General features: G+C 49.6%; 1 long non-coding RNA gene across 1 annotated transcript in view; it reads left to right on the top strand.

Moving 5' to 3' along the window:
- Positions 1 to 18,662: 18,662 nt before the first annotated feature.
- LOC132020055 (uncharacterized) overlaps positions 18,663 to 23,570 on the top strand; it is a 6,962-nt gene continuing 2,054 nt past the window's right edge. The window contains exons 1-2 of the long non-coding RNA XR_009404908.1: positions 18,663 to 18,830; positions 20,695 to 20,788. This is a non-coding gene — a long non-coding RNA (uncharacterized LOC132020055). The remainder of the gene's footprint in view (positions 18,831 to 20,694; positions 20,789 to 23,570) is intronic.

Raw genomic sequence — 23,570 nt, 5'->3', positions numbered from 1 at the left:
CTTCATTATACCATTTTCAACCTTAGGTCCCTGCGGGCTGCAGGAAGCTGCCCGCGCAAGGGGCACCGCTCCTGCTACATCTGCAGAACGTTTGTCCGTGTCGCTTGTCACATGGAATTCTTTAAAAGTCCCTGAAAACGTATCTGCTCCCTGAGATCCTGGTTTCCTTACTAGAATCATAGGTGAAGGTCTTGATCTGAGTGCAGTTTCTAAGTCAAACCTTTTCTATGTGACTGTTGGTTGAAGTGTGGTGGTTAATGGAAGTTCTAGTGTGTGAACTCAGATGACTCTGGAGCTCGACCCTGACCACGTTTTACAGCAGCAGGATGACAGACCCCGGTGGCGGGTTGGCTTCGGGCTTCTGAGGAGGAAGGGTACAGCCGACCTGCTGCTGACATGACTACTTCCCAGCTCTCAGCAGAAAGGACTGATGGAGAATAGGATGAAGCCCCCATTTCATCTGTGACCCTCGCCACAAAGACTGTGTTTGTGTGTCTTGGCTGTTTTGCTTTGTTTGTTTTGTTTGGTGAAGTAGGACACAATTAAGTGTCAGGTTAGCAGCTCTTGGAAAGTGACCAGTACAGCCGAGCTCCCACTCTCTAAAGAGCTGGGCTCAGAGCAGCCCTCCTGGTTTCCTGAGTTCTCACGACCAGTTACCACCGTGTCCGGGCCACTTTCTACTAGATCTGTCTGTGCTCGAGGGACAGGATGAGTCTCCGGCTGCAGCCTTGCAGGCTTGGGGGATTTTCGCATTGGTTTTTACTTTCGTTTGTAACTGCAGATTCTGTACATCTGTTTGTGGAAGGAGGGTTGCTACTCAGGACAGGATTTAAGAGACAGATTCCAAGTGACCTTTAAGAGTCTGCATGGTGGGAGGTCCTGTTCCAGGAGCGTGGGCTGGCCCACTCTGGGACCCACCAAGCAAAGAAGGAGGGGTGTGGTTTAAAAAAAAAAAAAAAAAAAAGGTTAAAGAGAGAATAGGTCTCCAGCCTTCACACTTTATTTAAAAAAAAAAAAAAATCAGGGAAGGCTACAGTCCCGATTGAGGCCTCTTCAAAAGGTCAATATGGTCTAGCCAGCTGCCCATTGAAACAGTCCTTGGGTTCATCAGCAGTGCGGAGAGGCGGGCAGAGTGCCTGCAGATTCCTGGCTTTGACTTTCGAGAGCCCCTGTCGTAGTTGTGTTTATTACAGAAGACAGGGAGGTCCTTGTTCTGTGGCCTCAGCTCAGTGACTGAAACTTGAACCCAAAGGCAAGTGCAGACTGTCCAACCGTTCATCCCACTGCCTTGATGGGGGCGGGGGGTTGTTGAGGAGGAAGAACACCCCATAAGGTGATCCATCCCCTTCTCCGTGCAGAAGCCCGGCCTTGGGGGGCTGCAGGTCCGCCAGCGGGGCGAGACTTCTCCCCTTCACCCCACCCTGTGGCAAGGCCCACATATGTGACACTCACTGTCACGGAGCAAGAGAGAGACAAAAGCAAGTTCAAGTTGAGAAGCATATGGCAGAAATTAGAAATGAAAACCATATGTCCTAGCCAGGGAGAAAAACGGGAACCTACAGATTATAAAAATCAATGAGTTACTCTCCACTTGGGTCAGCTGAAATTTGAGCCCTCAAGCTCGGCCCTGTCAGGAAAGCTAAACAGAGGCATCTCGAAGAAAAAAAAACAAAACAGAACCAAAAATACCTTCCCAAGTGTGGTGACCACAAAGGCCTGGAACCCCACAGAAGCTCTGTATGTGCCCATCATTTCTTTGGGCACCACGAAGGCAGAAGGAGGCAGGTAGAGAGGATCCCAGGAAGAGACACAATGACGGGTCACACCCAGTCACCAGCTGTGGCTCGCTGCCTCCAGATCAGGCAGCACCAGAGGCCTTAAGATGAGGAGAGGTGGAGATGGGTGAGGAGAAGTCATGATGCCAGCAGAGCCCAGATGAATGTCCCTGGGGAGCTCTTCTTTCTCTGCACAATGGAAAGACTTGCTAGTTCCGGACGGTTGGCCCACTCAGTAGCATAAGTATTCCAAATAAACATTTTACATGAAAGTACCTCTGCCCATTGTCCTTGGCTGTGGGTGCAGGAGCTGCCCCATGAGCCTTCAGGGCTGGGCCCTGCGCCGGTGGCCGCTCTGATGGTTCCCCAACACAGGGATGGGCGGGCCACAGACTTCCAGTGCCTCTTGGTCTCCTGAGCTTTTCCTGGGTGTTTAAGCTCCCCTCGCATCTCCCGCAAAAGACTCACCACAGGGTGGAAAGAGACCTACAGTCAGTCTGGGGACAGGGCTTGAATTTGGGCTCCATTGTTAGCCATGTGGCCCTGCTGTGTCCCTTCCCTGGTCTCTGTTTTCCCCATCTGCCTCTCCGACTCCATGAATATAAGAACCAAACATCTAGAAAAGCCCACACTTTGGATCATCAATGGATGGAGCATGGAGTTAGACCTGTATCTTACAGGGTACGGGGGAAATGCTTGACTGCAAGCTTGCAGGTTTGCAAATCCAGGACTTAGTGCTCTTACGGGGATCCTCGTTTTTAGTATCCTAGTTCTGGAAACAGATGCAAATTCCGTACCCCATCATGCTCTCGATTTGTTTCCAGTAGCCTAGGAAACCTAGAAGCTGTTGTCTGTGAGTTTTAAAAAATGATTTGGTCCTTCTATCCAGCTTCAGCTCTTTCTCCTCCCCACTGGCTTCTGCAGACCTGTTCTCATTCGTTCTTCCGCCCCACGTGTATGGGTCTCCGTGCTCTAGGGTTCCAAGGCCCTCTTAGGAGTCTGAAATTTCAGATCCTGTTAAATGCAGGTTTTAAAGTAAGAGTTGTTCCCAGCTGGTTGGTAATTGAATCCACATAAGAAAATAAAACTGAGAAAGAAGTTCCTTGACCAGATTAATGCTATAAGATGGACCCATCCCGGGCCTGGCTCTGCATTAACTAGCCGGGACTCTGGCTGCCTCCCCTGCTCTCTCTGGAACACTTCGCAAGTGGAAAAGCGGGACTGAACTCAATTAACCGGTCTCTTCCAACTCTAAGATTATATAGTTATTTTTTGGGGCAAAGTTGGAAGTCTGTAGGGTCTCTGCCCCGCCAGAAGAGTCCAAGAGGAAACTGATGTGAAAACTACCTCTGCAGAGGCCCGCGGACCGGGTCCCTGCGGGGGTAGGGAGCCCCGCCACGATTTCGCTCACCAGGGTGGTCCGTTTCCCCTGCCAGTAACTGATCTTACTTCTCTCCCCCTTGCCGTACTTCGGAACCAGCCAAGAGACAGACAATGTTGAATTCTCCCAAGCCTATTTTTCTTATGTTAGAGCAGGGCACAGGGCATTTACGACGCTGGCTGGCCGCCCAAAACATTCATCTCCAGTGTCCGTGGGGAGCGCTTTGCGCACAATCGGCCTGCTCGGGGTCCTTTAAGTGGAGTCTTCAACGCCGATGTCGGGGACGCACCGCTCACTCGGCCTTCCTGCCTCTACCCCACACACAGATCTTCCCCCACTGGTCAGCTTGTGTCCCACCCGCTGGAAATGCTGTCGCTCACCCCAGGGCTTAGCCTTCAGGGGACAGCCGCTCCGTGGGGTACGGGGTGGGGTGGGGGAGGCATTCGCCCTCCCAGGTCCCGTGGGCCTCTGGTTTGGTTTCAGGCGGAGAGTCCAGCTCTGCTCTGAGTGAGAGGACGTTCCAGGTCACACGGAGACTCCATTCGCTTCTCCTTCTGGCAACTTCCCTCCAGCCTGCGCTCCCGCTGCCTTCTCTGAGGCTGTTTTTAACCTCACCTAACCCCACCCGTGTTTCCCCACAGATGACCGCAGGGTCAGCGTGTCGAGAAATGAACTCTGGTGTGCATTTACCTAGAGTTTCTTTGGAGTATTTAAAATAAAATGCTCAACACGGGGATGAGTGCTGAATCGTGGTGGACTCATTGTTGGGTCCCTGTGGTGCGACAGGTATGTGGTATGCACGAATTTAATGCAGGTCACCTTTCGAAAGACACACAGGTACAGAGAAGAGGAGATACAGGCAGCATGTGGCTAGCAGCACAGCAGGGTTCCAACCTGAAGTCCACGCTGTGCAGCTTAGCCCGCTGCCTCCCAGGAGGATGAGACAATGATCCTCCAGCGAGGAAACCCAGAGGTAACAGCTTACAGTCCCAAATGGATTGGTTAAGATCAGATTCAGCGGCTTAACATCAGAAAGTTAGAAACAGCGGTGGCCTACATGAGATGAAAGCTGATTTCTCTCCCATTTCAAAGGGGTCCAGAGGCAGATGGTCCAGGGCTAGCCTGTCGGTAATGAGGGAAGCTGGAAGAAAGGCAGGCAAGGGACAAGCCCCACCCCGCCTTATGCCCTGAAAGGAAACCACCCTTGGTGCGCCTGGGTGGCTCAGTGGGTTAAAGCCTCTGCCTTGGGCTCAGGTCATGATCTCAGGGTCCTGGGATTGAGCCCCACATGGGGCCCTCTGCTCAGCAGGGAGCCTGCTCCCCACCACCTCTGCCTGCCTGTCTGCCTACTTGTGATCTCGTCAGTCAAATAAATAAATAAATAAAATATAATTTTTAAATAATAAATAAATGAATGAATGAATGAATGAATGAATGAATGGAAACGACCCTTAAAAGCATCTTATATCACCTTGGAAGGAGCACTCCACCTTTTTCTTTCCCACGTGATGGGTAGATGACAAAAACCTGATTGGGTGACGGGCTCCGGAGGGTAAATCGGATTAAAACAGCCCGCCGTGGCACCTGGGTGGCTCAGTGGGTTAAGCCTCTGCCTTTGGCTCAGGTCGTGATCTCAGGGTCCTGGGATCGAGCCCAGCATCTGGCTCTCTGCTCAGCAGGGAGCCTGCTTCCTCCTCTCTCTCTCTCTGCCTACTTGTGATCTCTGTCTGTCAAATAAATAAATAAAATCTTAAAAAAAAAAAACAAAACAAAAACAGGGGCGCCTGGGTGGCTCAGTGGGTTAAAGCCTCTGCCTTCGGCTCAGGTCATGGTTCCGGGGTCCTGGGATCGAGCCCCACATCAGGCTCTCTCCTCGGCAGGGAACCTGCCTCCTTCTCTCTCTCTCTCTCTGCCTACCTGTGATCTCTATCTGTCAAAAAAAAAAAAAAAAAATCTTTAAAAAACAAACAAAAAACAAAAAACAAAAAACAAAAAAAAAACAGCCTGCCAACAAGCCCATCAAAACCCCTAGACTTAAAATCTCCATGACAACCCTCTTGGGCCCCCTCCCTCTCCAGGAGCTTTGTACAATCGCTCAATAAACTTTGCTTTGCTGCCCAACACCCTTTGTCTGATCTACGTCTTCATTCCTGAGATTTGGGTAGAAATCTTGTGAGAATTGCCTAAGTTCTCTGGAGATTGGGACTGAGATATCTCAAGATTCGGACTGAGATCTCACGAGATTTCCCTGACATCTCACAATATTTGGGTAAAAGTCTCATGAGAATTGACCTTTGTGAGGGGGAGAAATGGAGGAGTGTAGGTTGTCCAGGAGGCTGGGGAGGAGCTCACTGTGCTCCCCATGGAACACAAGCCCCTGTGAGCCTTCTCTGGCATCCCCGGGGTCCGGGGCGGGTGCTGCTCACCTTGTGGCCCATCCTGGGCTCTGAAACCTGATCCAGTGAATCACTTGCGACTTGAACTGGGGAATTCATGAAGAAAACAGAATCGACCCTAGAGGGTGCCTGCATCCTTTGCACTTGGACAGCTCCAGGGAGCAAAGGAACCCATCATCCGTGAGGCCTGTCAGGATCCCGGAGGGTGTGGGCTTTGCTTCGTGGGAAGAGGTTGTGTCTTCATCCTTGGCTGAACCAGAGCCGTATTGTCCGGTTATGGAGACCCCGACCTTTACGTGACCACATCATCATGATTGTTATTTTAAGAAAGCCATCTAGACATTGACTTGGAGATACAGATATCTAAAGGAAAAACACAAGGTCAGATATATCTATGAGGACTGAACTTGTGGCGCCTCTCATTAGTATGGGCAACGTGGGGCCGCCCGGATGAGAAGGAACCCGGAGTTCTATGTGGATAGAAGAGTGCTGTGCCCACCGAGGGCTTTATTTTCTCCTTTTCCGTACTTCTCTGAAGGGAAAATGGAGTGGTGCCTGGAGCTTGGTTTCTGATTCGAAGGAATGGGAGACAAGGGATGTGAAAGAGCCGTGTTCATGCTGACGTGGTGCTCCGTGCCCAGTGAGCGAGGGTTCGAAGCCTGGACTTGGAAGCTTGGTGTTCAGGGAGGATGTGGTCTGAGTTTCCCACACACGGAGTCACCGGCCCGTCTGCCTAAACAGACCTGTTCCTGCCTTTTGAAGGGCAGCTTGAAGGTGGCTGGAAACCCTCGGGCACTGGAGGAATGCTCTGGAAGGGACACCTGGGTGCCAGTGTGGACAAGCCCAAGGGATTCCAGAGCTGGTGATGAACGTTTCCGAGGCTGGAGATGGCTTCTCTGTGAGCAGCTTTGTGCCAGGGGCCTGGCAGGGGAGTCAGCTAAGAGCTGGGAAGTTGTGAGCTGTGGCCGTGGCCTTTGCTCTGGATGCACAGGCCAGCTTGCTTCAGGGACGGGGCCCTGCTCCCCAGCCAGCCCTCCTGCTGCAGATGTGATAGGAAACTGGCTTCCTGTTGGGTTCTCCAGCCTCGTCTCGGCAGCTTGGTGGGAAGCAGCTCACAGGCAGCGTTCTGGATTCTTGCCCAGGGTGCCCCTCGCTTCCTCGGACGAGGCACCGCAGGTGTCCTCTCCTGGCGTCTGTGAATACAGCCCGCAGAAGCACTTCTTCCAGAGCCACACCCCTGAGAAATCCTCCCCTTTCCTGTGCCCTGCAGAAGAGGCCAGTTTTCATTTGGAACTGAAATCTCAACTCCTGCCATGAGGTTCCAAGGCCACATGGCACAGTAGTCTCCTCGGAGCTCTCCTTCCACGCGGGGACTCCCGTATGAGACTGAGACGGAGCCTGGGTGGCGGCTGCTGCGGCGGCAGGTTCCTTTCTGAAACCTGGGCGGCAAAGCCTGGCTTGAGATGATGTCCCAGGAAAGAGGACAGGTGCACATTCTGCCCCAGCACAGGAGGACGCCGGGCATCTGTCGCAGGTGGCTGGTGCAAGAACAGATGTCTGTTCCCCAGGACCTTGGCCAGAGGGAGGTTTGGATGCTGGGATGCTTCTCTGCTCAGCTTTCACAGGTGAGGACAGCCGGCAAGGGGAGGACGGGGATGTGCTCCCCTGGAATGGAGGAAGGTGTCCGGTTTCAGGTTTCATGTGCAAGTGGATTCCTCTTATGGTTCATTTTCCTGATGGTCTTCATGGTGCCATAGGGAGACCCATTGTCTGGGGTTCCTGGCTGTGCAAGAGCTCTGGTCACCCTTTCCCCCAGGGCACTGGACTAGGAAATCAGAGGGAGGGAGTCAGTGGTGAAACCAGCCGAGTAGGGCTCCGTTTCCCCCTTGCCGAGATGGTCTGGTGACTGTGATAACTGCTTTGGAAATAGAAAGCAGGAGACAGGGCTGGGGTGCTGAAGGGGAGGTGGCAGTGGTGTTTGCTAGTCACAGAGGGGCCAGATGAGACTTCACTAAGAAGGTGATGCTTGAGTCAAGTTCAAAAGAACGTGAGGGATATCACACCTAGAGCCTTCTAAATGGAAGAGAAAGCATATGTAAAGGCCCTGGGGCAGGAGTATACCAGGTATGTCCAGGAGCAGCAAGAAAACCTGTGACCACAGGAGACAGCTTAGGACATGACCTCAGGGAGGTGACAATAGGGTAACAGAAAGCCATTGCAGGGCTGTGACCCCATGGGACCCTGTTTCTCTGGGCCATCCTGGCTACACTGTTGAGAACAGAGGACACAGGTTTGAGGATGGGCAAGGGAGGTCATTGATGAAGCTTTTCCGGGAACTCAGGCAAGAGATGAGCTCCAGTGTGGATCAGACATGGAGCCTTGGAAGGAGGGGTTGGTGCTATTCCAGTACCTACTGGAGATGGAGCTCACAGGATTTGGGTTTGATGTTGTGAGTGGGAGACAGGAGGAACTGAGGTAACTCCCAGCTCTTGTGGGTTGTCCCGAGTGAGGCAAAAGGAGGTTTCTGGGGGAAGGAAGTAGTCTGTGTTCCACCTGCTGAGACGGTGCCTCTCACAGTGAACCTGCTGATGTTTGTGTCCGGGAGAACTCTGAACTTCTCCCCTCAGCAACTTTCACATACAAGTCTCCCCCACCTTTCTCAGAGTTCATGGTAAGACACTTGGCTTTTTGGAAAGATCTATGTTATTACACAGCCTTGGTAGCAAGAATAAACCTGAAGAGGATTTCCCTCTTATGAAAAAAGTCAAAAAGTGGGCATCGCATTCAGCATCTGTTTTGCGGGGAACCACCACAGAGGCAGCGTGCACCCCAACCGGCTCCTTCCAGGGCCCTGGCTCTCCACGTCCAGCCACCAGCACTTTCCGTTGGGTGTGTGAGCATCTGCTGTGCTTTCTCTCCATTCCCTCTGGGCTTCCGTGAGGAAGTTGTGTCCTGAGGCCCAAGAAGAGCCAAAGAGAAGAACTTTTGGTGTCTGAGCGTGCTCACTCATTTTTCTGTAGAAATGAATGGTCGTACCCTTTTCAGTTCACACCATTTCTGCTGTGAAAGGTGTCCTAGGAACACTGTACTTTCAAGTAGCGGGAGAGCCTGGACCCCATCCTGCAGGGTTAGCTTTCGTCTCCATGCTGCACAGAACATTCCATGACGTGCGGATTGTATCACTCAAACGTGGCACCTTGGACCACCTTCTCCCCTTCCCCACCACCATCCCAGAATCGGCCACCACCCATCTGTTCTCAATACTTTTTTGATTCCATGTGGGATGTCCATGAGAGCCTCGGGTGTGTATCTTGCTGTGTCTGAGTGACTTAGCATAATGCTCCCAAGGCCGATGTTTCCATGTCTGGTTATTGTGAATACTGCTGCCATGAACATGGGAGGCATCTCTCTTTTGGAGGGAGTGTTTCTGTGTTCTCTAAAGAAGTACTCAGTAGAGCAGCTACTGGGTCATGTGGAGGTTGTATTCATTTTTTTCCCAGAACCTCCATAGCATTTCTGGCAGTGGCTGTGCCCATTCCCATTCCCACCAACAGTGCACAGGGTCCTCTTGTCTACACACCCTTGACTACACCGGGTGTCTGTCTCTGGGATGACTGCCATTCCCACTGTTGTGAGGCGACAGCTGATTGTGGTTTTGACTTCTGTTTCCCTGACAACGATTCATTATGTTGAACAACTTCCTTGAGGTCTGTTGCCCACCTGGATGCCATCTTTGGAAAGTGTCTCTTCACATATTCTCCCCCGTTTTTCTTCAGTTTGTGTTTGGATTTGAAGGACTGTTTCGTGTACTTTGGATATTAGCCTCTTCTCACACATAGGATTTGCAGATTTTTTTTTTTTCTCATTGGGGAGGTTGTCTTTTAAAGGTTGGACAGCTGCTTTGGTCATGCAGAAACTTCAGCTTGATGTCTTTCCACTTGCTTATTTCTGCTTTTGTTGCCTTTGCTTTTGGCGTCTGATGGAAGACACTCTTCCCCAAAACCAGTATCGAGAAATTTACTACCTGTGTTTTCTTCTTGGAGGTTTAGGGACTCAGTTCATACGTTCAAGTCATTCATCCATTCATGAATTGCGTGTGCGGTGTAAGATGTGACCCCGTCACGTTCTTCTGCATTTAGTGTCCAGTTTTCCCAGGACCATTCCCTGAAGAGACAGACCTTTCCCCATTGTGAGTTTTCTGCTGCTGTGTCATAAGTTAAGACTATACATGTGGGGGTTCGTTTCTGAGCTTGATTTCTTTCTTTCTTCCTCCCTTTCTCTTTCTTTCTTTTCTTTCTTTCTCTCTTCCTTTCTTTCTTGTCTTACAGTTTATTTGTTGGGAAAATAGTTTTTCTGTCGGAATATATGCAGTGTGGGCTTCTTTGGCAACGTCTTCATACTCTTTGTTAGGACTTTTCTCTGACATCTCTGTTTTTGTAAATTAAGTAGCTGGATCTATAGCTTTCAACAGGTTGAGCATTTGGGCAGAACTACGTAAGCAGTATTCTGTTCTTCCATCAGATACCAGATTGTGTCTCAAGTCTTCTTTTGTGATGTTCTCAGTTGTGATGATGGATACCTACATTTCCTTTTCCGTGGTAGGTTCATTAAGTGAATTTAATTTCTCTTAAAAGTGTGGATTCTAAGTCATCCGTATTTTAAAATATGTATTTATATAAAACAGCATGTTTAAAAAATGCACTTATTGGAAACAAACTTTGGAGCAGGACATCCATATTATTAATTCCCATTCAGAGTTAACAATTCTATCAGAGCTGAGTTTAAATATACTTTTAATATACTAATGAATAAACTTTGCCCAAAGTACTGTGATTACCAGTTTCCGAGCTGTCTTTCATGTTCCATTGACATGTGTGTTTGTTTTTATGCCAGTCCCATACTGTTTTGAAGATAACAGCTTTGTAATCTAGCTTGAAATTGGAGTGTGGTGACTCCAGCTCGCTTAATTGCTGGCTTGCCTGTTTTCTTTCTTTCTTATCAGTGATATTATTTATTTATTTTTACTTATTTTACATTTGTATTCTAAATGTTTTTTATTTTTGTGATATTCATTGTAATAGACCATCTTTCTTTTTTTTTTTTTAGTTTTTCACATTTTTTTTTCAAATAAGAAGTAGACTTATAATCTAATAGAAAAATTTTTAATTTAAATTCAGTTAGCCAAGGTATAGTTTTTGATGTAATGGTCAATGATTCATTAGTTGCATATAACACCCAGGGCTCATCACGACATGTCCCCTCCTTAATACCCATCACCCAGTTACCCTACCCTTCAACCTACCTCTCCTCCAGTTTGTTTCCTATGATTAAGAGTCTCTCTGGGGCACCTGGGTGGCTCAGTGGGTTAAGCCGCTGCCTTCGGCTCAGGTCATGATCTCAGGGTCCTGGGATCGAGTCCCGCATCGGGCTCTCTGCTCGGCAGGGAGCCTGCTTCCTCCTCTCTCTCTGCCTGCCTCTCTGCTTACTTGTGATTTCTCTCTGTCAAATAAATAAATAAAATCTTAAAAAAAAAAAAAGAGTCTCTCATGGTTTGTCTCCCTTTCTGATTTCTTCCCATTCAGTTTTCCCTCCCTTCCCCAGTGGTCTTCCACACTATTTCTTGTGTTCCACAGATGAGTGAAACCATATGATCATTGTCTTTCTCTGCTTGACTTATTTCATTTAGCATAATCCCCTCCAGTTCCATCCATGTCAACGCAAATCGTGGGTATTCGACCCTTCTAATGGCTAAGGAATATTCTATGGTATGTATGTGCCACATCTTCTTTATCCATTCGTCTGTTGAAGGACATCTCAGCTCCTTCAACAGTTTGGCTCTTGTGGCCATTGCTGCTATGACTATTGGGGTGCATGTGCCCCTTCTTTTCACTGTTTCTGTATCTTTGGGGGTAAATACCCATTAGTGCAATTGCTGGTCATAGGTAGCTCTATTTTTAACATATTTGAGGAATCTCCACATTGTTTTCCAGAGTGGCTGCACCGGCTTACATTCCCACCAGCAGTATAAGAGGGTTCCCCTTTCTCTGCATCCTTGCCAACACCTTGTTGTTTCCTGTCTTGTGAAGTTTAGTCATTCTAACTGCTGGAAGGTGGGATCTCATTGTGGTTTTGAATTCCCTGATGACAAGTGATGTGAAGCGTTTTATCATGGTCTGTCGGCCATTTGTGTGTCTTCTTTGGAGAGTGTCTCTTCCTGTCTTCTGCCCATCTCTTGAGTGGATTCCTTGTTTCTTGGGTGTTGAGTCTGAGAAGTTCTTTATAGATCTTGGATACCAGACCTTTATCTATAATGCCATCTGCAAATATCTTCTCCCATTCTGTAGGGGTGCATTTTAGCTTTGTTCATTGTTTCCTTTGCTGTGCAGAAGCTTTTTATCTGGATGAAGTCCTGGTAGTTCATTTTTGCTTTTGTTTCCCTGGTCTTTAGAGTCACATCTTGTAAGAAGTTGCAGTGCCCAAGGTCGAAGAGGTTGGTGTCTGTGTTCTCTTCCAAGATTTTGATGTAAGACAGGAATCAATTATCTTTCTTTCCTGATTGTATTTGAGCCCTCTCTCTTTCTTGGTGAGTCTAGCTAAAAGTCTGTCAGTTTTATCTTTCCAAAAAGGCAGCTCATATTTTCATTGATCTTTTGTCTTTTTAGTCTCCATTGGATTTCTACATTCCATTTTGTTATTTCCTTATATCTACTGATTTGGGGCTTTGCTCGTTTCCCCCCACCCCCCCTTCTTTCCCATGTAAAATTAGTTTGGTTGTTGGAGAGCTTTCAGGCGGATTCATGAGGACCTGAATTTCTATGAACTTCCCCCTTAGACCTACTTTTCCTGCATCCCATAACTTTTCATAGGTTTTCTTTTTCATTTGTCTCAAGGTACTTTTAAAATTTCTTTTGATTTCTTCTTTAACCATTGATTGTTTACTAGCATGTTCTTAAATTTCCACATATTTTTGAGTGTCCCATTTTCTTCTTGTGACTGATTTCTACTTTCATACTCTTGTGATTGGACAAGATTTGAACCAGAGCATGAAGAGAGCATTCAGTTTAAAGCTTAGTTTCCTGAGGTGTTTTCTGAGGGCAGACTACGACATTCATGGGGACAGAGGAAGGTTTTGTGAGACTGGTGGGGGTGGTCAACCCGTGTTAGATTACTGACTACTACCAGGCAGGCTGTATACCTCCATTCACACTGTAGCCCGGATGGACTTGTACTTCCTTAGAAACATTTTGTAGGAGGTGCAGGGTAGCCTTCTCTAACAGAAAGGTGCCATGTGGGTTCAAGTGATTCCAATCAGGCTTGATGATGCAAAGTATAGTTTCATGGCAAACATGACAAAAAACCTTTAAATGACAGAAAGTATTTAGTTCAATGTATTCTGTACTATGGCAGTGACAGGGAAAGTGAACGATCGAGTTGGAAAAGGGAATGGGCATTCCAAGAAGTAGGCTAGAGTCGTCAGGTGGTAGGGGGTGTCTGGTGGAGGAAAGGACCAGGAGACTTGTCACGGGTTCCAACGTCAGGGTGTGCGCTCTAGAATATGGAACCTGAATAGATTCCAAAGTAATAGCCTTTTCCCAGGCTCCTGGGCCTTCATCTGCTCGCCAACTCTGAGATTTTTGAAAGCGTCTTCTATTTTTAACAGGTTGAAAGAATTAGCTTTGTTTTTAAAAAAATTCAACAAAGTCACACTTTCCATAATCTCCAAAATGATCTGTAAACACTGAACAAGGCTTGACGGGATGAAGGAAGAATAGGCTTTGTAGTGGGGTTTGCGCCAATGTTTACTCACTGTTGCCCCCGTGTGGCCACTCTCCAGATAGCACGTGGCCCAATGTGTTCCAACTTCCCAGATTCAAGGGAGAATAATACAGAAGAAGGTGGACCCTGAATTCTTTAGCTCCTACAAACCATCGTCTAATTTATGAGCAATTTTCTAAATAGAGTATATCTTAACTAGCTATTAGGGTTAGGGTCAGGGTCAAGTTGCATACATTAACTAGGGACAGCCTTTTGTATGTCTATCTTACCTACCTATTTTTTTAAAATAACATGGGAAAGGATAGAGTCACCAAAGCACTGAGTACATTTCCTGTCCCGGGAAATAGGCAACTAAACATAAGAATTGTTTCATCTTAGCTAAGGACCAGGAGCTGGTCCTGCAGGTCCTTGGCAGGCAGCATCTGTAGCCAGCTGGCCATCCCCCCCCCCACCCCCACCCCCTAGCACCCACACCCAGCCCAGCACATCCTCTGTTCTGCTCAGGGACAGCAAACAGATGGACCAGACACAGGTGTGACTCCCTCCTGTCAGGCACGGCTCGCTTCCGACAGACAGAGAAGTGGGCCAGCTCACAGGCATATAACGTGTTCCTTTGGTTCCTTGCTATCTGCCTCCCCTTTCTGTCAGCCTGGTCCTGAACCTTTAGCTCCTGGGAGAATGTAGGTTTGCAGATTTCTGTCACCTTTCAAGTGTAGATCTGTGTTACCTTTGTTCCCTGTGCTTAGGTCGGAGAGGAAGGCAGGAAAAGTCATCCTACTCTGAAAGAAAAGAAAGAAATATCAAGTGTGCTTTCCCCCCTGGCACCTCAGGCTTGAAAAGCAATGGCCAGCTACGTCCTTGATGTTCTACACAAGCAGCTTTAGGGACTCACAGATGCGTGTGACATGAAACCGTGCTGAAAGAAATCTCATTACCAAACTTTTGCCTTACAGAAAACAGTTTAGGGACACCGCCCCTTGCCCACCCTGTCATTTCTAGTCTGGCCAATTCCCGGTCACACTGACATATGTAGCCACACAAGGGCACAGCTGTGACACCCTCCTGGATAATTCTCAGACCTGTGCCCCTGGTCTGGCCAACCCTGCACACCCCCAGTCCTCTGGAGCATTCCCTGTAGTAACACCGCTGTGATCATCCTCCTGGAGCATTCCAGGGTGCCCTGCCCCCAGGTTTGGCCAAACCTGCACACCCCCAGTCCTCCTGAGTATTCCATGCCTTGGCACTTGTCACACGAGACTGTCCTTTGTTGTCTCTCGGTCTGTCCTTTCTGCTTGGAGTAGATCTCTCTCCCAGATGCCTGGCTGAATGACAGGCAGATGAATGGTTTCGGGATCTTTTGTCCTGGAACAGCAGGCATCCTTCAAAATCCTGATGGGCAGGGGGAGTCTCTGTCCCCCTGTGTGCCACGAGCCTTGGTGGAACCTAGTGTCCAGGACAAGGGATTTGGGAGTCCACCCAGATGAAGTTTGTTCTTGAAGGTGGCTTCCTTCTGAGATCATTCTGGAACCACATTGTGTGGCCAGCCATTCCTGTGGGACAGAAAGCATGCTACTCTATTGTATTCTCCTCACACACTGTGGCTAACAAAGAGGAAACACGCGCTCACACTCACAAGTTCACACTTACCCCCCCCCCCCGCCCCGTTTCTGAGCATCACTACCATGTACATGACAGTGAATTCCCGCTGGGCTGCAGACCGGTAGACGCGCCATTCCAGGCGTCAGTAGAGGAGGATGGAGATGGAGTTCTGGCTAAAAGGATGGAAGTCCTTGCCTCTGGGGGTGAAGAAATTAGATTTTACCCAGAGGCGCTATGGTCTACTCAAAGAAGGGACATGATCCTAGGATCTGTGAGACCAGGGATAGGCACAGACTTTTTCTGGGATGTCTTCTGTGAAGATTTTCTGTTAGGTGCTGCAGTCCATGTGGTGTCTCTGACAATGACCCCGCTCCTGCATTGTGGCTTGACAGCAGCCAGACCATCTAGAACTCATGTTCCAGCCACATTTGATTGAGAGAAGACAGGGGGAGGTCCACTTGGCCCATGGGTGGTAGCTGCTCACACCCCAGATCTGCAACTTGATGAATGATGGTGGAGATGACTCTTCTTTTCCAGGGGCAGAGTGGAAACACACTGGGATCTATCCTGCCTGACCCCGGCCCCTCCACTTGAAAGGATAAAAAGCTGATTGTGAGATTGGCCAACAATTAAGGCCTCAGGAATTCCCCCACATTTCTCTGTAGGCCTTGAGCTTCCTACAAGATGTCTGTGGTTGAATTCCATGTGGGTATTGTTTGGCTGAGTAAGTCTCCATTGCCTGGTGGGTATATCTTGCAGGTTCTATACCACAGATGGTCGTCTTGTTCAGGCCAAGACCATGAGTGCATTTAGGGTTCTCCTGAGCTAGCGGAGGATCTAGCATGTGTGGGCTTCAAGACAAGTCCAATTCAGCCCTCACCAATGTTATGGAGCACCTGGCTTCCTGGGCCCTCTGTGGCACCGGCACAGGACTGACCTAGGCCACTTCTGCAGTTGTGATGGAAAATCCCCTGGCCTGGGTGGACCACCCCATCCTTGGCTCTGCTGGCTGAGACCCAAGGTTCCTCCCACCTCATTGGCTGGGACCAGGTCACGTGCCCATGGATGAGCCAATCCCTGGAGCCATGGAGTTTGGCACAGTTTGTTAGGACCTCTGTTGTAATGACTTTTCTAATGGCCATGGGGGCAAGATCTTCTGGGATGCATTTGTTAATAAAACAAATATTAATTTCTGATAGTAACTGGGTCCAAGGTGCTGACTTAGCACCTAGCACCTCAGTCCCAGCACCTCGGTACTCCTGTACTACTCTGCAGAGACAATGGCTGAGAATGAGCAGAGTGGATAGAAACTGGTCCAGAGTAAACAAGGGAAGGGTGTGTGTATAGGGAGTTGGGGATAATAGTTCTGGCCAAGTACCTCCAATTTACCTATGTTCAAAGAGGTGCGGGGAATCCATGGTGTTTCAACGTCCATAATTTTGCAGATGAAGAAAATGCCTTTGCATATAGTCTGGCAAGACTTATTCCAAGTCTTCTCCAGTTGGTACGGAAGTCGCAGAGAGGAGTGCCCTCCATCTGCTAAGATAGGTGTGAGAGGCTGAATGCTCTCAAAAAGGTGTCTGTCTTTTGCAGGGCTCACTGTGAGCCTGCGCACAGGACTGACAAGGACAATTCATGGTTTTGTTCTGAGGGTGGAGTCTTGGAAGAATGCGGTGCCCCATGTAATCCTGGGAAGGGGACAGATCTACAGCTACTTCGTGGGAGTGGTGGTGATCTGCAGTCTCTGCTTCATGAGATGTCTGTCCTTTATTGAGTTCTGGGTGTGGTTTCTGTGACTTTGTCCTAATGGCTGAGATTTCCAAGGGGTGGGATTTTTTTTGTTGTTTAAGATTTTATTTATTTATTTGACAGACAGAGATCACAAGTAGGCAGAGAGGCAGGCAGAAAGAGAAAGGGAAGCAGGCTCCCTGCTGAGCAGAGAGCCCAATGTGGGGCTCGATCCCAGGACTCTGGGATCATGACCTGAGCTGAAGGCAGAGGCTTTAACCCACTGAGCCACCCAGGTTCCCCCGGGGTGGGATTTTTTGCCATCACTGTAGGAGTTGGTCCACCAGGAGTAGGCAAGTCCCCTTCTGCTGCTGAGAAGTGTGTCCCTGGTGGTTGGAGTGTGAATTACAAGCCTAGAGGTCAATGGTGAGGTGGTTACAGTGGTCAGCAGGCTATTGTTAGTGATGATTTTTATGGGTGAATTCCAGAGGATGAGAGGTTAGATCTTATGGTTGGGGATCCTCATTAGCCCATAAAGGGTGCTTTTTCTGGGGTTCATATTCAATATCTTTTTATTGCTGCTAATAGCCCTCCTTGTACTTGGTATTCCAATGAGCAATGCATTATAACATTGCCTGCATTTTACCTGTGTGTTGATGAGGATTTGAGAAAGGAAAATGTTGTCAGTGCCTCCACAAATTACACGCTGGAACAGCCAAATGATAAAATTTTATTTTTGACACAAAGTAGGAAATATCCTGCTGTGATTCTTAGTTTAAACCTGGGGAGGGGGCCCTCTTTTGGTACTGGTAATGAATACCATAGGCCTTCCTAGGGAATATTATCAGATTCTATTGGAAATTTGGTCTTGTTATTGTGAAATAATCAGGAGTTGGCCAATTATTTCTCTCCTATTTCATTTTCCATGAACATTTACACGATATTTGGTTTCATACCTCTACCATTGTGAAATCATCACAACCTTGGCACCAGCTCGCCCCTCTATGCCAGGGTATGTTTGGGCCAAGAAAAAAGCTGCTTATGGGTGACTGGGAGACTCTATGATCAGAATGATGTCAGTAGGGAGTTACTGGGATCCTAAATTCCAAGCCAGTGCCTAATGCCCAAATAACATTTCAGATTTAGAAACTTCAGATAGAAATTTTGTGTACATGATGACAACTGAAGAAAATGTGTCATCCCGAAACCTAACCTTGACCCCTAACTTTAACACTGAAACCTAACCTGACCTTACCGCCCAAACTGGAACCTTGAATCTCAAACCTGAAACTGAACCCGAAGTCTGGAATCTGAACCTGAGCGCTGGACCCAAGCCCTGAACCACAAACCCAAACCCTAAACCAGAACCCTGAGTCGTGGACCCTGAACCCAAAGCCCAGCATGAACCCAAATTCCAAATTTGACCTTGAACTTTATCCAGAAGCCCTGAGTCTTAAACCCTAAATCATAAACCTAAAGCCCTAAACTCTAACTTCCCTTTCCCTTCACTCTAAATCCTCACCCTGACCCTAAACCCAAAGCCTGATCTAGAACTCTGACTGAAACCTGAACATGAACCCAAATTCAAACACTTCACCACACCTTGTTTATGCTTTCACCACTGATGGATATTTGCAGTTTCTACATTTTAATTCTTGTTTGGGTTGGGGGCTAGGATTAGGGTCTTGGATTGGAGTCAGGGCCTGGCTTGAGAGCAAGTTGGGGTCAGAGTGTGGGTCTGTGTCAGGGCCAGGGTCATGTTCGGTGCCACCGTTTGGGTCAGGGACTGTTGTCATTCCATATTGTTTCCAATTCATTGTTCCTTAACTATTTTTGGAGAAGTCGGGGCATATTGGGCTCCAAGCAGCTTGAATTTCCAGAATGAGCTGGCTTCAGCTGAACCCCAGGACCGAGCAGGTGCTTCCTTTGACCGGGGAGCTCCCCTGGTCCTGCACTGCCGCCCGGCGCCTGCAGAGGGCGCCGGGCCCCACCTCCCGCCCTGAGCCCGGCCTGCGCAGCCGCAGCTGAGACAGCCGCCAGGCCTCCTCGGGACCGCTGTGGAGACTTCTGGAGGATGTGGTGCCACTGCCACGCTAACAGGACAAGCTGGGGAGGACGTGGGGCCGCTTGCACACTGACAGCCGTGCAGCCCCCTCTGGACGGCCACTGGAGAAGGTGAGAAGCCGCCTCAGCGCGGACTGTCGTGGGGGTGCGCGTTCTCAGGCCTCCACGGAGGACGCCTGCGCGGTGTGGACCGTGGGGTTTCCGTGGCTTCATGTGCGGGGACAGGGCCCCCTGCGGTGCTGTGTTCGGGGCTGTGGGGTCCCCCCTTCCTGGGCTCAGATGTTCCCCGTGTCCCATGAGCACGTCTGCGCGCCTGCCGACTCGGCTCCTGGGGCTCCTCAGATGGTCTGCAGGCAGGGAGCGGCCGCCCGCCTCGGGGGGCTCGCGCTCCCCCCGCCTCGGCCCTGCAGGGTCCTCCCCGCGTCCACACCCGCTCCAGGGCTGGCCCGGGGCCTGGGAGTTCAGGAGCAACTCCGCGGACCCTGTAGACGGCTGTGGGGAGAGCGTCCCGACTTCAGGGAGAAGGATTTTGAGGGTATTATTTTATCTATTTTTTTCCTTCTCTTCTTACGCTTTGGTGTTGGATCGAAAAGCATTGCTAAATCCAAGGTTATGGAGATTTATCCCCCCTTTTTTTTCTAGAGCTTATAATTTTGCTTCTTACCTTCAAGCCTTTGACTTATGGTTCATGTGTGTATGCGGTGTGAGGTTAGGGTCCAGTTCCACTCCTCAGTGCATGGACAGCCGGTTGTCTGGCACCCTTTGTTGAAAAGACCATTCTGTCCCCTCAGTGTAAGGTCAGAGGGAGAAGCAGACTCCCCTTGGAGTTGGGAGCCCAATGCAGGACTCGATCCCGGGATTCCAGGATCATGACCTGAGCTGAAGGCAGTTGCTGAACCAACGGAGCCACCCAGGAGCCCTTAAAAGAGATTTTCGTGTATTGATATTTTGTCCTGTAACTTTGCAGAATATTACAAAGGTCGGTGGGTTGTGTGGGGGGGTATAAGTTTCCGGTCAATCATTGGGTCAATCTTGGGTTCCATGTCACGGGATCTTGCTGGCATCTGAGAGTAGCTATTGCTTGAGGGGTTGTTTTGGTGCCCACCAGGTCTTTGATTTGAGTTAACAGATGAGGCGGAAGGAGGGAGGTCATCAGTTAGGAAGTACAGACAAAGGTCACTCGGAGAGCAGGGGAGCTCTGAGCCTCTGCCACACAGCTTGCCTTGCTCATCACTTCCAGCTTGCTTGGTCCTGAGTTCTGTCCTTTTAATGAACGGGTCATCTAGTAAGTAACGTGTTTCCCTGAGTTCCATGAGCCGCTCAATCAGACTATTCTAACCTGAGGAGGAGGTTGTGGGGACCTCCGATCTGTAGCCCATAGCTTGAAAACACGGTGACCTCTCTGCCCAGCCACTGGCTGACCACTAAGTTAACAGCACAGGATCCAGTGACCACATACAACAAAGAACACGGACTGAACAAAGTTAGTTTAGGAAAGTCACTAAGCCAGCAGTAGCAACCGCCACAAGAAGCCATAACAAAGCCTGGCGTGAGGAAGGTCTGATTTCAGGATGCCTCCATGGTAATATTCATCATCACACCCTGGGCTTGTCAGTGGGGCCAAGGCCCCGGGCTGGGGGTCAGGTGGCTTCCTACATGTTCCACCTGTCTCTCTCCCTGGCTCCCAGCCAAGCACAGTCCTGTGCTGCGATGCACAGAAGCAGTTTTAACCAAGGTCGGGAATATGGGATGGGTTTTCCTGCCTCCCCCTGCCACCAACCCTTGCCCAGGGCTGCAAGAGAGGAAAGTTTCCTTCAAGTCCTCTTAAGGTCCCTGGCTGGGTCTGGATTTGACAAAGACAGATGAACGGGAGAAAAACAGGGAAAGTATATTGATTTTCTTCTCTGGTGGGAGCCTCACGTGAACATGGAGACCAGCAGAGGTGACTGGAACAGACAGCTCTTCTATCTTTCAGACAAAGAAGTGATCAGTGTGTGAAGAAGAATTGAGAGACACAGGAGTTTGGACTCGGGCTGGTAAATGACAAAGAAGTAACTGGGAAGATAAAGGTTAGTTTAACCAGGTTTGTTCCTACAGACTTTGTGGCCCTAGATTCCTTGACTCTGGTGATCAGCAGGTCCTCCCTGCGGTCTGGGGAGAGAAAGTGCCACATGGGAGTATTCTGACCTGCTTTAAGGAAGAACGGCTGATGGCTGGTGATCAGAGGGATCTTCCTGCTTCTGCTCTATGCACAATTCTTTCAGTTTCTATATTTAATTTGCGAAGGTGCCATATTTGGGGTACCGTATCCCAACCTTTACTGGCCTGGTGCTGTGCCCTTCTCCTCCTAGTATCCAGGACATTGAATGTGCTGCTGCAGAGACCTCCAGTCCTGGGGCAACCCCTTCTCCAGGGAGGCACCTGCCTCCAGATGGCAATTGCCTACGACTTCCCACACAGGTGCCCTGTTGCTAAGGGTGGCCGCCCTTCCTCCAGGACATTGGGTGAGAGTGTGCAGATCTTACTTTGAGAAACTGACTTCATTTCCTGCAAATGTCTACCCAGTGGTGGGATCATACAGGAGTTCGATTTCTAGTATTTTGGGGACACTCCCTACTTTTCCCACCATGGCTGTGCCAACCAATGTCAATTCTGGATGATTTTACCTATAAACCAGATTTTTCAAGAACCTCTCTGGCAGAGAACATGAGGAGCACATTTTCAAGGCCTCGCACAGTACATTAACCATAGGAACAAACCGGTAACTCAGAAACTATTGACATGAAGAACTGTTTCTCCTTCTTCCGATTCTGGCTAGTGTGCTGGGCTCTGGCTCGATCGTGCCTCAGGCAGCTGGAAGGACCGCCACTGAGATGGCTACTGTTTCCAGAAATTCTTCAGGGTATGGCCAGGTTTCCCCACCTGTGCACAGATCAAGTTGGCAACCTCTGACAGTGGAGCTGTGGGTCCTGCAGGCTTGGTCCCTCCCCATCCCGCGGTGGAGCCATCACACTGCGCGTTTAGGGGGATTAGAGCTGCCCATAGGCAAAACCACCTGAGATTCCCACTGGAATCTGATTCCTACCTGACCTCCAGATGCTCCTCAGTTACTCCTGAGCCTCTGGTGTCTTCTTGGAACCGTGGCCTGGCTGTTTCCGGACAGCTCGTCCAGCGGAGCCCTCATGTTCCAGGGAGGGGAATTATTAGCTGGAATCCGCAGTGTGTCCTGCTGTCCCACCTGGATCGCTGTTTGAAGGCACGTCGTCTGGGCCATCTGAGGATCCAAGATCGTGGGTCTGTGGTCTGGAGGGGTTCTGAGCAGAGCTAGTGGGATGGGAGGGCTGTAAGGCACAGAGGCAGGCTTCTAGAAAGCAGTCTCGGGTCCCAGCATTTTACCATTTTTGAATCAAAGTCCTGAGACTTTTAAAGTGCCATCAATGTTACAGCATGGGCCAGAAAATCACATCTCTGTGCTCCCAACACCACCTCAACTATTGGCCGTTTTTTGTCACTTGAGCTGAGTATAAAGGATTAGGAGTTGGGGCTTGAGGAGAGGTCCTGGGCCAGACTTTGAGTATGGGGACACAGGCCTTCCAGAAAAGCTTGTGCTGAGCCTCAGGAGGGCGCCTGTGTGGAGAACCCAGCTGCAGACACTGCTGTCCGCTGATGCCCCCCCTCAGTCCTCCCCAGTGCACCTGCTGCTGGGGAGTCCCTGCCCCCTCCTCTCTGCAGAGGGCTCTCTCCTGCACCAGCTGTGCCCCTCCCCTGCCAGTCACTGCCAGCCTGCAGCTGGGGACGGTGGATACCCCGATGATCTCCAGTCCTGGCGCAGATCCAGTGCGGTCTCCCAGCAGGCCTGAGGGCCAGGCCCCCACGGTGCTCACTCTCCTCCTGGTGACTCACTGTGCCACGTCCTCCCTCAGCCTCCCTGGACCCAACTCCTCCTCTTCTCAGGGACCATCCTTGGCCCAGGCTCTAGGTCATCTGGACCTTCTGGACTCACACTTCCATCGCTTGACATGGGCACAGGCTGGCCTCACAGACTGGTCAGGGGAGACCCAGTGCAGGAAGATGCAGGCCACTGCAAGGGAGATGCCAGGTGACCGCAGAGGGAGCGCACAGGTCTTGCACAAAACATGGGGCTCGTGGAGCCCAGTGTGGGATGTGGGCACCCAGCCAAGGGGCACGGGGAATCCTGGCAAGGGTGGCCCTAGTTGGGGGGAGGGGAGACCACCGAAGGGTCACAGAAAAGGCCAGAGATAAGGATATATCTTCCCAAAGAGGTCGATGGAAGGATCAGAGGCTCACAGAGACACTTGGGAAAACTCGGAGGTCCTGGAGATGTTGGCTGAAATGCTGTTATTTGGTCAGACAAGTCATGTCACAAACCTCCAGTCAATGCTGGATGATTGACTCTTTGTTGCTTCTAGGAATCGGGGGTATGGGCCATTAGCACTCACGTTGTATGAAATCTAGAATATATTTACTTTTTAAAATTATTTTTTTATTTTTTTTAATTTGATCTTTGTTCATGTTCCAAGAGTCATTGTTTATGCACCACACCCAGTGCTCCACGCAATCCGTGCCCTCCGTAATACCCACCACCAGGCTCACCCAACCCCCTATCCCTCCCCTCCAAAACTCTCAGTTTGTTTCTCAGAGTCCACAGTCTCTCATGGTTCACCTCCCCCTCCGATTTCCCCCAATTCACTTTTCCTTTCCTTCTCCTAATGTCCTCCGTGTTATTCCTTATGCTCCACAAGTAAGTGAAACCATATGATAATTGACTCTCTCTGCTTGACTGATTTCACTCAGCATAATCTCTTCCAGTCCCGTCCATGTTGATACAAA

The sequence above is a fragment of the Mustela nigripes genome, chromosome 6 (assembly GCF_022355385.1).
Source record: "Mustela nigripes isolate SB6536 chromosome 6, MUSNIG.SB6536, whole genome shotgun sequence".
NCBI classification, from domain to species: Eukaryota; Metazoa; Chordata; class Mammalia; order Carnivora; family Mustelidae; genus Mustela; species Mustela nigripes.
The sequence above is the reverse complement of the archived record's forward strand: the minus strand, read 5'-3'. Positions and strand labels throughout refer to the sequence as shown.